A 10,600-nucleotide genomic window follows, 5' to 3' on the forward strand; every position below is an offset into this window, starting at 1 on the left:
TGGACGACCTCCAATTTTCCTTAACGTCCCCCCATATTTCCCTTCCAAACCTTATTGCTGAATTTGATCGGTATGGAGCAGTCTCCAATCTTAAAATTAATTTCTGAAAATCTGAGGCCATGGGAATATCCCTCCATCCTTCCATAAACTTGTCCCTTCAATCTAATTTTAACTTTAAATGGACGTCAATGGCATTGAAACACTGGGGAGCACTTCTCCCCCGAACCCAGCAGATATCTTCAAATTAATTTCCCCCCTCTCCTTAGCAGAGAGCGCGCCCTTCTAGACCGATGGCAGACACATTTACACTCCTGGTTCGGTTGATGCAACGTCCTTAGGATGAGTTTTTTACCGAAATTTCTCTACCTGTTCCAGGCTCTAATGTTGATCTTCTTCAAGCAAACCCATGCACTCTTCACCAAGTACATATGGGCTGGCAAGCGCCCTAGACTAAATAGGCACCTTCTGACCCTCTTGAAAAACCAAGGTGGGGTAGCTATGCCAGATACTCACAAATACTATCAAGCGACACATATGGGGAGACTGGTATACTGAAGCAGACACAGCAATCTTAAATTGTGGACATCCATCGAACAGAGTTGTAGCACTGAGCCACTATGCAGGGCACCATGGTGCTAAATGTCCCTCCAGCCTACACTCAGATCTCATCCCACCATTGGCCCCACTCTTCAAATTTGCTCCACTATGTGCCAAAATCCTAACTTCTCCTCCCCTCACTCCTCACTCTTTCCCATCTTGGGAAACCCAGATTTTACACCGGCCACAGAAGAGGGAATGTTCCATGCTTCTGACACAGGGAGTCTTCCAAGCCTCACATTTCATGGATTCCCACTTGTGGCCCTCAATTCCTAAATTGACAAACTCACATGGGAAATACCAATTGAACTACTGGCAGGCCCTACAGCTGAGACATTACTTTCTACCCTTAGGCAACCCCTCTGCCTTCTGCCGCCAACAGATGGTATTTGAGGAGTACTGTTCGGTTGGAGACCCCCTCCCACGCATCCTATCCAAGATGTATGCCTTACTACTTGCACCTCCCGAGGGCTTTATAGTCCCGGGCTTAACCAAATGGGAGAAAGTATTAGATAAAACTTTTACGCTAGCACAACGTCAAAATATCATATATCTTGCACCTAAATCATCAATCTGCACCCTCACTCAGAAGATGAACTACAAGTTATTAACACATTGGTAGTATACTCCCACAGTTCTCCACAGATTTTTCCCTGACACTTCAGATCGCTATTGGAGATGCCGAGAGGAGCCGGGGACCATGCTCCATATTTTTTGGAGCTGCCCGAAGCTTACACAATTTTGGATGGCAGAGAGGCAAATGACACAAAAATGTACAGACTTCCCAATCCCAGACGACCCTGCCTTCTTTCTGCTACATTGTTCACAAATGTCATAAAATACAGAAAATCGATTTTGCGCTGCCTCCTTAATGCTGCCAAGGTCTGTATTAGTTTATGTTGGAAGAGCACCAATCCCTCCTCTGTGACTATGGGGCTTAATAAAGTCAGATCGGTGGAGACCCTGGAAAACCTAGTTTTGACGGCTCAGGACAGGAGAGAACGGTATACCAAAACCTACTCGCTCTGGAATCTATTTTTATTTCCCGATGAGGGAAAAGCCCTTTTAGACTGGTAGTTTATTAGCGAAGAGGGCCCCTCCTCCCCCACCTCTCCTCTACCAACTATCCATAATGAATGGAACTCTATTTAGTATCCAGCCAACGGGACTCATAACCTACTACACCCCCCCTTTTTTTTTTCTCTCTCTTCTCTCTCTCTCTTCCCTTCCTTCCTTCCCTACAACGCCCCAATAGAAACTACTTGTTAGATCAACCAACTGTTCATTCTGGACTTATGAAACCTCTAAATAATTTCCACACGCAGTCCAGTTTGTGCCATGTTTATCCTTGTTGATACCAACTACTGTGACAATAACGTCTATGCACAATTGTCTCTTCTCTTCAATTGGCTTTTCGTTTGTACATATACACTTGATTATCTCTAAACATGACTTTTTGTTTATACGAATAGGTTTGAATGTTGTATCTTTAAATGCTGCATTTATTAATAAAGAATTTGAAAATAAAAATCTCAGATTCTAGACCTCTCAATCATCAGCTTTGTGTTATTCCTTGTGCTCCCTTCCGTGTTTGCACATGTGCGCCAGTGCTCTCTTTATGTCTTCAGGTGTGCTTGCCAAGCATCAGATTACACATTATGGGTACATATTCTTTATGGTCACTCTTGTGGTTGTAGATATGACCTTACAACCCACGCATAAATGGGCGTCAGCATATCTTGGTTTGTTGGCTGGGATGAAAGTCGTCGCTGTTTCTGGGATTGACCTATATTGCTGACCTTAATTGTACTGAGCTGGGTTCCTATGTGTTTGTTTCTCTTTCTGGTTTTGCTGCTGGACTCTGGTTTCCCATGTTTTGGCACCATCTACAGCTGGCTGGATTAGACCCCAATCTAGTTCTTCTAATAATCTCTGGTGGCACTTTGAACTACTGTTCCTTTTTTCCTTTGGATTGACAGTTCACATGGCAGGGCTCAAAATACTTTACGCTCCTGAGGGAACCCAAGTGCCAGTATTAAATAGGTGCTTTCTGCAAGTAAAAATGATGCAGCAGTGGTTATAGGGCATGAGCTAGTGCCCATAATTTACAAATGCCTGCTAACCCAGTTCAAAGTCTAGACCTCAGGACAACCAGCATTCTGAAAACAGAGGTGGGGTGGAGACAATAATTTATTGGTGAAAAGCTCACTACCTGGTCCCCCATTGTTACTGACACCATTAAAAGCAGTTCACAATCTATATGTCTCATTTGTTGACAGGTTCTACCTAATTAGGTACACATCTCGGAAGAAAAAGGGATGGCAGGACATAAAGAAATGTTGACTTTACCTGCACTTCACAAACCAAAGTAAATTCAGCCCAAGAGCCATTATAGCACCACTTTATATTTTACTCCATTCTAGTTGGCAAACAAAGTCTATTTGTGCTAGTCATTAGTGACTGAATAAACAATGTAAACCCATGCATTGAAAATTCAAGGTAATTAACTTCCCCGAATGAGTTTTTCAATTTATATAAAGTGTGACATAGTGTGTCCATACCTTTTTTTCTATTTCAGTCATATTTATGAAATAAAATAAGCAAAAAAAATTTTTCAAAGTATACAATAAGGCAGGTACAGTAAATTATCACCATGAAAATATAAAGATATAAATAGCTAAATTATAGGTGTGCCTTGTACAGAACAAATATGCTCAATTTGTTGATGATATTCATTCAAGGTATTGTAAACCATTGCCTGAAGTGGATCCCAAGCTCAAAGGCAAATATACATGTATACATCTGCAATTATGTGAAGTCATTCCTGGGTTTCCGATAATGCATACACTATACAGCCAACTGGGGCAGCAACTTCTACCCTGGGAATACTTTTTTTTAATAAAAATACCCCCGGGACAGTCAGGGCTAGTACATTCCACAATGGCTAGCCTCTGATCTGTCCCGGGTTGCACTTACCTTTTAGGAGAAATACTTACCTTGAAAAAGTATTGTCCAGCGCTGCCATCTCAGGTGTGGGCAGCTTGAAGCCAGCGCGATCCTCTTCTGCGTCCTCTTCCGTCTTCTTCGGTCCCACGATGCACTGCACCGGCCCCGCCGTCACTTCCGGGTCCGCAGCGTCATCCCTGCACAGCTTCTGGGCATGCCTAGAAGCTGTTTTGCAAGGTATGACGGCGCCTGCACCGGAACTGACGTCGGGGGCCGGTGCAAGCGCATTGATTCCTGGGAGCGATGACGTTCAGCTCCCAGGAATCATTGCAAAGCCAGGAAGTGACGAATCGCCGTGGCCGCCGAGGGGAGGAAGAAGGAAGTAAGGTGAGTATATTTTCTTCTAAGCGAGGTAAGTAAAAAAAAAATTGCGATTATCCATTTGTTTTTCAGGTGACCCGGAGCGAGAAGATGGAGGTAAGTATAAATTTAGGGTGGAACTCCGCTTTAACATAGAAGTCCCATCAGCAACGGCCCTGTAGCAAACACACTGGAAAACCTCTGCAACTGTTTGTGATAGTGGAAGGACTGAAGTCCGACTAGTAATAATATTAATAGGTCCCACGGGGAATTAAAGTTTGTTTGGCTGCATTTCTTCCTCAGATCACAGGAGTGCAGTTCGTTCTGCACCCCTGTGACTTGTTTTCAGCAGACAGCGGCTGGAGGCCACTGTCGGCTGACATCACAGAGCTGGTCTAAGATCACAACCATATGGTGGAGATCCGCCCACATGCCTGTACTGGCACCCGGCTCAGCCTCTAAGCGTGCCATTGGCTCCCACTACTGTCAATCAAAGTCCGTCAGCAATGAGGAGAAAAAGAGGGCAGGGCAGGGCCGGGCCGTGACTCTGTGTCTGAATGGACACAGGGAGCTGCGGCTCGGCTTGGGAGCAAGCTGCTTGCTGTGGGGGTACTCAACAGGAGGGAGGAGCCAGGAGCACAGAACAGAGACCTGGGAAGAGGAGGATCCAGGCCATTCTATGCAAAACCAACTGCACAGAGCAGATAAGTATAACATGTTTTTAACTAAAAAAATAATGAGACTGTACAATCACTTTAAGTAATGCTGAGTATAGGTGAGTAAGGGTGTGTAAGTGAATGACGAATAAAATTGTTCTTCATTCCCAGTGTTGTAATATACTCATTTTAGATGTGCAAACATGCATATGCAATGTAAATTACTGCACTCAAATTTAAAAAATTTCTATTTTTGTTTTACAGCTCTGTACTCGCTCTATTATTATTATTATTTTTTTTTTCTCCTGTGTGCAAGAGACTTAAAAGTGGCGATTTTGATACCCAGCGAGCATAAGGCCAAAAATTGCATATACCGTTCCGTTCCCTTTAGTGTTCAACACTAGCTGTCACTGGGAATTCTGGTAATGGCTGCAACTGGGGAAGGTGTGATAGGGGAGCGCTAGCAAGGTGAGTACCAGTGGGTTGAGGGGAATCCCTTACAGTGACCCTGTTGTCTGTCTGTAATGGATAAGGTGACAGTGTCTTTTCACCTACTGAGCAACCTTCACATCAAGCAGTGTGCAGGAGAATGGAAGAAATAGGATTTTCCCTTATTGAAGTGAATTAGTTGGAGCTTACACAGAGGAGAGGACTTACTCCATGCACCTATGTGAAAACTTTGGCTCAGCCACCAAGCATCCATGCTATTATTTAACCACTTAAGCCCCGGAAGATTTTACCCCCTTCCTGACCAGGGCCTATTTTGCGATTTGGCACTGCATGACTTTAACGGACAATTGCGCGGTCGTGCGATGCTGTACCTAAACGAATTTGACGTCCTTTTTTCCCCACAAATAGAGCTTTCTTTTGGTGGTATTTGATCACCTGTGCGATTTTTACTTTTTGCGCTATAAACAAAAAAAAGAGCGTCAATTTTGCAAAAATAACAATATTTTTCACATTTTTTTATATGAAATTCCCCCAAAAAAATGTAAAAATCAAAATTTTTTTATATTTTAGTCCAATTTGTTTTATGCTACATATGTTTGGTAAAAAAAAAAAGGCAAAAAGCGTATTTTGATTGGTTTGCGCAAAAGTTATTGCGTTTACTAACTAAAGGAAAGATTTTTGTCCTTTTTGTTGTTTTTTTTTAACGCATAATGGTGGCTATCTGCGGTTTTTGTTGCGGTACTGCGACATTGGGGCGGACAGATCGGACCCTTGACTGACATTTTTGACACTTTTGGGGTTACCAGTGACATTACTACAGTAATCAGTGCTATACGTATGCACTGTTACTGTAAAATGACACTGGCAGTGAAGGGGTTAACTTTTTTTGAGAGGGAGGGGTTATGTGTGTCCCTAGGGGGGTGATTCTAACTGTGATTGGCTGTGGCTTGAGGTGTATGAACAGTGCTCAACGGTCCTACATAGTAGAACCGTATGATCACTATTCATACACAGGGGAGAATGACAGGCGGCTTGTTTACATTAGCCGCCTGCCTTTCTCCTGCTCTAACGGACGATCGCGAGTGACATCGGGTCCGCCGGGCACACGCGCGGGGGGGGGGGGGGGTGGTCCATGACCGCGTGGGAGCGCGCCTCCGGAGGCGCGCGCTCGCTCCCTAGACCCTCACAGGCTAGCGACGTAGCCCTACGTCGCTTTGCCTGTGAGGGGCTGACTGCCGACGTAAATCGTTGTGCGGCGGTCGGCAAGCGGTTAAAGTGATTGTAAAGGTACATTAAAAAAAAAAAAAGACAAATATGTCTATACTTACCTGCTCTGTGCAATAGAATTGGAAGAGTGCCTGTGCACCTCCTCTTTTCAGGTTCCCTGCTGGCGCTCCTGGCCCTTTCCTCTATTCAGTGCCCCCATGGGAAGCCGCTCATGCAAACCTTCTGGCAGTGGCATGTATTGATGTGCCATCCTGGAGGAGTTGGACTCCTCTATAAGGTTCAGGTATCGCCTCATGCTACCAGTAGTGACACTGACCCTAGACAAATGCAAAAGTAGGGAAAAACAGTCAGAAAAGATGAGTAGGGGGAAAAATTTGCAGCTATAACAGCTTCAACTCTTTTAGGAAGGCTGTCTGCAAGGTTTTTTCCAGAAGTGCATTTGTGAGGTCAGGCACTGATGTTGGAGAAAGCCTGGCTCGCAGTCTACTCTCTAATTCATCTCAAAGGTGTTCTATCAGGTTGAGGTCGGGACTCAGTCAAGTTCCTCCACCCCAAACTTGCTCATCCATTTCTTTATGGACCTTGGTTTGTGCACTGGCCCAAATCATTTGGTGGAGGGGGGATTATGGTGTGGGGTTTTATTCAGGGATTGGGCTTGGCACTATCAAAGCAACCTGGGGTTCTATAACACCTCAGCAGTGCCACAGGCTAATCGCCTCCATGCCATCCTGCATCGATGCAGTAATTCATGCAATAGGGGCCCAGACCAAGTATTGAGTGCATACTATACTGTACATGGACATGCTTTTCAGTAAGCCAACATTTCTGTATTAAAAATCCTTTTTTTTTATTAGTCTCATGTAATATTCTAATTTTCTGAGATACTGAATTTTGGGTTTTCACTAACTGTAAGCCAAAATCATAAAAATTAAAAGTAAAAAATGCTTGAAATATATCACTCAGTGTGTAACACATCTATATAAAATATATGAGTTTCACTTTGTGATATATATATATGGAAATATCTATATCTATATATATATAAACACAGTATATATATATATATATATATATATATATATATATATATATATATATATATATATATATATATATTTTTTTTTTTTTTTTTTTTTTTGGAAGAAGGGGGCAAAGGGGCTGGTGGCCCAAATGCGTAGTGATTTTGAAGTTGGATTTTGACCAGTTGAACATTTACAGTGGAAGTCTGTATGGATCTAGCAATGGCTACTTTGGCTGCTGTACAGAAATCTGGCAAAAGTTTTGGATATAAGCAATTGCACTTTTTCATGTGGGACTGTTCACTCTAGTAGCAGTGCTTAAGGGTATTTTAAAAATATCCTGCATGCATCATTTGCAAAGAATGTTCTATCCTTCTATTGTAGTGTATGGAAAATTAAAAAATGCTCATAAAACACAAGGAAACACTCATAAAATGTGCAGACCTGATTGTTACGAGCACGTACAGGAGTATTCAGCACTCCAAAAAAACACAATATGCTTTGAAATCCTTGGAAAAAAAGTTTATGAAATGCTTCTAAATCACTAGAAATCACTTTTAAGTGCCAGTTCTCACTAGTGCGATGCCAGACATTGCATGTGATTCGCACTGCATTGTTGTGCAGATCACATGCGATGTCTGTGCGATGCAATTTCAAAATGTATGGCTGAAGTCGCATCGCATTCACACCTAAATGGTGCCAGACCCTTTATTTTGTCCCACTGGAATCGGATCGCATGGGTGTTCACACCTATGCGATCCGATTCCTGCATTATTTCACAGTTCACACTGCGATCTGTGAACCAATCTGGGGGTGTCATTAACTTTACATTGACAGATCTGCAATTCGCAGATCTCAGTCTGAGCCACTGTACAATTCTGTTGTGATGCTGGAACCAGGATTAAGGATCTATAAAGAGAATCTGTCACTGACAAAGTAAATGTGGACAAGCAGCAACTCACTAATAAGACAAAATAACATACTGTATTTTTTTGAAGTGTTTTATTCATACTCATCATAAAGACAAGGAGGAGAGGGTTTGTGTAGTCCTATAATGTTGTCTTTTTTGTCTTTTCTGCAACACACTATTTATTACCTTTTAACTGCTTTTTTTCTAGTTCTTTCTAGAATGAGAAAGAGATAGAGAAGAGAAGCATAGAGGTAAAAAAGCCATTTAAGAGGTTGTACAAGAGGTTTGTATATCGTAGCTTAACAATTCTTAGATGTGGTGGCCAGGGCTGTCTTTAACACAGGGCAAAAGGGGCAGCTGCCCTGGGTCTAGTGATTGTTGTGGGGCCCAAAGCAGCTGCCCCTTGAGCCCCCAAATAGTTGATAAGTGGATTCAAGAGGGCCCAAGAAAAAGTTTTCCCAGGGTCCAATCAAGAATAAAGACGGCCCTGGTGGTGGCTGCATTCATTTTCTTTTTTTATGCTTTTTTTCCCTTTGTTTTCACCTGCTGAGCCTCCTGGTAAGGCTAGGTTTACATGGATGCAGTGCGATTTGAATAAGTTGTAAGTTGCGGGTTTAGCTGCAATTCCAATGTGTTTCAAATGTTCATGCAGCTGCAATTTATATTTATAGCCTGAGGCCTCCTCCTCTCTCTCTTCTCCTCCTCCTCCTCCTCCTCTCTCTCTTCTCCTCCTCCTCTCTCTCTCCTCCTCTCTCCTCCTCCTCTCTCTCTCTCCTCCTCCACCTCCTCCTCCCTCTCTCTCTGCTCCTCCTCCGCTCCCTGTCTCTCTTTCCTCCTCATCTCTCTCTCCTCCTCATCTCTCTCTCCCCCTCTCCCTCTCTTACCTCCTCTCTCTCTCCCTCCCTCCCTCTCCACTGCTCTCTCTCCCTCTCTCTCCTCCTCCTCCTCTCTCTCTCTCCTCCTCCTCTGCTCTCTCTCTCTCTCCTCCTCTCTCTCCCCTCCTCTCTCTCTCTCCTCCTCCTCTCTCTCTCTTTCTCTCTCTCCTCCTCTGCTCTCTCTCTCTCCTCCTCTTCTGCTCTCTCTCTCTTCCTCCTCCTCTTTCCCTCCCCTCCACACTCCTTCTCCTCTCTCTCTCCTCATCTCTCTCTCTCTCCTCCTCCTCTTCTCTCTCTCTCTCTCCTCCCCCTTTTCCTCTCTCTCTTTTCTCCTCCTCCTCCTCCTCCCCTCTCTCTCTTCTCCTCCTCCTCCTCTCTCTCTTTCCTCCTACTCTCTCTCCTCCTCTCTCTCCTGTCTCTCTCTCTCTCCCCCCCCTCTCTCCCCCTCCTCTCTCTCTCCCCCTCCCTCCCTCTCCGCCACTCCATCTCCCTCCCTCTCTCTCTCTCTCCTCCTCCTCTGCTCTCTCTCTCTCTCATGCTCCTCTGCTCTCTCTCTCTCCTCCTCCTCCTCTCTCCTCCTCCTCCCCTCTCTCTCTCTCCTCCTCTCTCTCTCTTCTCCTCCTCCCCCCTCTCTCTCTCTCTTCTCCTCTCTCTCTTTCCTCCTCCTTTCTCTCTCCTCCTCTCTCTCTCCTCCCTCTCCCTCTCTCTCCCCCTCCTCTCTCTCTCTCTCTCTCTCTCTCTCTCTCCTTCCCCTCCCTCCCTCTCCACCACTCTATCTCCCTCCCTCTCTCTCCTCCTCCTCCTCTCTCTCTCTCTCCTCCTCCTCTGCTTTCTCTCTCCTCCTCCTCTGCTCTCTCTCTCCTCCTCCTCTCTCCTCCCCTCCCTCTCTCCTTCTCCTCTCTCTCTTCTCCTCCTCTCTCTCTCTCATCCTTGGAAGACCAAGCTGTCCAATAAAAGTGTCAGTTAAAGGTTTGAGGAAAACCATTTACTACTGACAAGGGTGCTTACAATGATCAGCTTTTATTCATTTATGTAAATCCTTTATCCCAAAAGAAAAAAAAAACAGTCAAATCATTATAAATCTGCCAGCGCATCTAACACTACCCACTCCGAGTCCCCAGACTGAAAATACTGTTGTCTAAAGGTGCCTCCATTGCTCCTTTATCCAGAATGGAGACACCCTTAAACAGGAAGTGTGTTACTGGCCAAATGCCCTGTAATTGGACACAGCTGATCACGTGGTAAAGAGCCGCTGATTGGCTCTTTACCTCAATCTGCGATCAGCAGTGTCCTCTGGACAATGTGATCACAAAGAGCACTGCCTGCACCCAACAGTGTGCGCGTGGCGATCACGATCACTGGAGGCCGTCAAATGACGGCCTTCCAGAACTAGCCGTCCGCGCACTAGCCATCATTTGGCTATAGCAGGGTCGGCAAGTGGTTAAGAGATAGAAAGTGGTTGGACCATGATAAGCTTATTTGATCTTGTTATTCATTGACACATTCACTGTTTTATTTAGTTTCATATTTAATAGGGTTTTGAGTGCTGGGCTTGTGTTT

Source organism: Pelophylax lessonae, assembly GCF_965119305.1.
Source record: "Pelophylax lessonae genome assembly, chromosome: 5".
Taxonomy (NCBI): Eukaryota; Metazoa; Chordata; class Amphibia; order Anura; family Ranidae; genus Pelophylax; species Pelophylax lessonae.